We start from the raw sequence: 3,364 nt of genomic DNA on the forward strand, positions 1-3,364 counted from the left end.
CTCTCATCCTGTCACTGGATACCACTGAGAAGAGTCTGGCTTCATCTGCTTCATTCCGCCCATCAGGTGTTTATACACATTAATAAGATCTTCCCTGAGCCTTTTCTTCTCCAGCTGTAACAGTTCCAGCACTCTTAGCCTCTCCTCATACAACAGATGCTCCATTGCTTTTTTCCAGACTTGCTCCAGAATCTCCATGTCTGCCTTGTACCAGGGAACCCAGAACTGGTTGTGTCTCACCAGTGCTGAGTAGAGAAGTGTTAACTTCCTTGACTGGCTGCTAGTGCTCTTCCTAACGCAGCCCAGGAGGCTGTTGGCCGCCTTTGCTGCAAGGTGGCTTTTGGTCAACTTGTTGTCCACTAGCACATCCAGGTCCTTTTCTGCAAAACTGCTTTCCAGCCAGTGAGTCCCCAGTCTGTACTAGGTCATGGGATTATTCCTCCCCAGGTGCAGGGTTTTAATTTGTCTTTGTTGAACTTCACAAGGTGCCTGTCAACTCATTTTGCGTCTACTTCTTCTTCCAGACCAAGCAGTCTGTGGCAAGCACCTGTTACAACATCGCCCATATTGGTCTGCCTCTTAATCTTGACCCATAAAGACTTAGCTGGCTTATCACCTGTCTCCCAGCACAATTCCATGCATTTCCACTGCTGTACCACAATCACTGTCCTTGTCTTCTCAGCCTGTTTCCATCCATCACAGCACTGCAGTCACACGAGCTTTCTCATCACATCTCAGACCCCAGTGAGATCATACACTTACAACTGCACACAGGCAACTTTGATTTCCTCTGTTTTTTTCCCCATTTTGTGTGCATTAGTGTATGATCATGTCATAGAGATGTCCAGCCACGCTGATTTCCCAGAAAAGGTATGAGAACTTTCCCCAAAATGTTGTCCTCTAGGCACTTCCTTATTTATGTGCATAAAGGCAGTCTCCTTTCAGCCTTGTTTTGTTGTTTTCAGGTGCTTTCTCATCCTTGGAACTTGCAAGGACAAAAAAAGAAACAAAAAACAAAACCAACCAAAAAAAAAAAGGATAGATTCCAGATGCAATTAGGACAGATTAAGACAACTAAATGTAGGTGTCTTCTTTCAATTATCTATATGTTAAAGCTCCCATTATCATTAGTGGAAACCTAGGGTTTGATCCACTCTCCAGATACTAGCTCCTGTCAATTTTCTGTCATACGCTGTATGTCAATTTTCTACGCTGTATTCAATATATTAGACACAATAATTACATTTAGCATTTTTTTTAAGAAGTGCTCGCTCTCAATTTTATTTCTAAATACCTGTACCTCTCAAATACCCAAGCATAGGATACACTGTACAAGGATACAGTAAGATGAGCAGGCACTGAATGGCCCGAGGGCAGCTGAAACATGCTCATTTCAGTATAGTTAAGGCAGCAAGGAGAATAATTCAGTTCATGCTAATGCAAGTATCAGGAAGTTGATTCTGTTGCCTAGACTGTGTATCTCTCTGAAAACTGATTTCTTAGCTATGACAAAGTTTATTGTTTTAGGTTATTCTAATTTGAATGAAAGGCAATCAGGCACTTTAATCTTTTTTTTTTTTTTTTTTTATTGTTATCTTAATCTTTGCACATGTTCTAGAATCCCAGTTCAATAGAGTTAAAAGACATCAATTGACTGAACTACAGTGGCCAAAATGCTATTTCAAACCAAAACACAACTTGCAGGGAAAATGTAAATATTAATTAATTGAATGCATAGGTTTGTTTCTTTGTTTTGTTTTGTTTTGTTTTTTCAGCTGCACTGCATAGTGTAAGTTTGTTTTCCACTTTTAAATCAAAATAGAAGTTTGTTATTGATAAGTTTCTTGTGGAGCATAAGTATACAACATATAATGACATTACAAACAAGATGCAGGTGATCAGTCTTCTTGGAAATATATAATATTTTGTTAAAGGTTAGGTTTGCTTACGTTTAGTGCATGTGACTTGTTCACCACAAAACCTGTTCTTGTATGACGGTAAGTAGTCGTATGAAATTCTGAGTTACCTGACTTTCAGTAATTTAATCCAAAAGTAGTACCTCTTGGCATTTATTATTTGTTTTTCAGTATCAAGTAAAGCAACTAAATTCAGAGTTAATGTCAGTCATTTTAATTATCACAGTTATAACTACTTTTAAATCACCAAAATATTCTTCTACGCTGTATTCAATATATTAGACACAATAATTACATTTAGCAAGTTTTTAAGAAGTGCTTGCTCTCCATTTTATTTCTAAATTCACTTAAGAAGTTGTCTTACAGTTAGTAGGTTTTCATAATTATTCTTCATGTTGGCTTATGGTATCATTACAGAAAAGTTTCATTAGTCTAAGAAATTACTATTGCTCATAAATCTTACCTGTTCACATGGCTGAAAAATGCAATATAGTAAAATCTACAGGTTTGTAAACAACTACTTTATATCTGTCTCTTTCTGAGTAGATTTATTTACACTGTTTTAGCGCTTTCTGCTAATTCAGCTCCTTCTTTTAATCTTACAATGGCAACATTTTTTTTTCCTTAGTTTTACTTTTTGCTTCAATACTTAAATTACAAGTTATATTTTTTATTATTTTTTTTTCCAAATTAAGCAGATGATTTGTGAAGTAAAGAATTCTTGACAAATTGCTGCAGTGTTTCACATGGTTGATTCTGAGCATTTTGTATATTTAGACTTTCAAGTCAAGACTTTCACCTAATAGGCTTGAATTTACAAGTCAAGGTAGGTTAAAGAAAGACAAAATAGATTAGCTAATGGGCAGTACTGTCAGGCTAAACAAAAGTTAACAGGCTTTGGAAATAAGCTTGACACACTTCAAGGATATTTTATCTTCAAGTACTTATTATGCAGATGACTTACATTTCAGAGGAATCTATTTAAAAAAAGAAGCAAACAAACTGAAAGTCAGCAACATCCTGTTTACAAAATTTCTAGAGCTTTTTTAAAGTTTATAGGGCTCTGAAAATTCCTGTCTCACATTCTACTACGAGCTTCCTCTTTGAACAAAGTTTCCCACTGAACAAATAGGAAAAAAACAGTCTATGAGTCATGAATCATCTAATCAGTTATTGATTATGGAAGTTATTTTTGATTCCCGATTTTATTTTTAACGAGATATCAAGAATTTAATTAATTTTCATTCTAATATATAAATTCCCCAAATGCATGTTATTTTAATAATAATTTTAAAATCTCTTTCATTTTCATCTGCTAGTGCAGTGTCACTTGTGTATCTCATTCCTATTGGACATATACAAAAAAGCATAGCAGTATATAACTAGATACAGACATTCCCACAGTAACTGAACAGTTTGGGGATATTTACATACATGCATTGTTATCC

Source organism: Charadrius vociferus, unplaced genomic scaffold (assembly GCF_000708025.1).
Source record: "Charadrius vociferus isolate BGI_N301 unplaced genomic scaffold, ASM70802v2 scaffold9, whole genome shotgun sequence".
In the NCBI taxonomy this organism is placed as follows: domain Eukaryota; kingdom Metazoa; phylum Chordata; class Aves; order Charadriiformes; family Charadriidae; genus Charadrius; species Charadrius vociferus.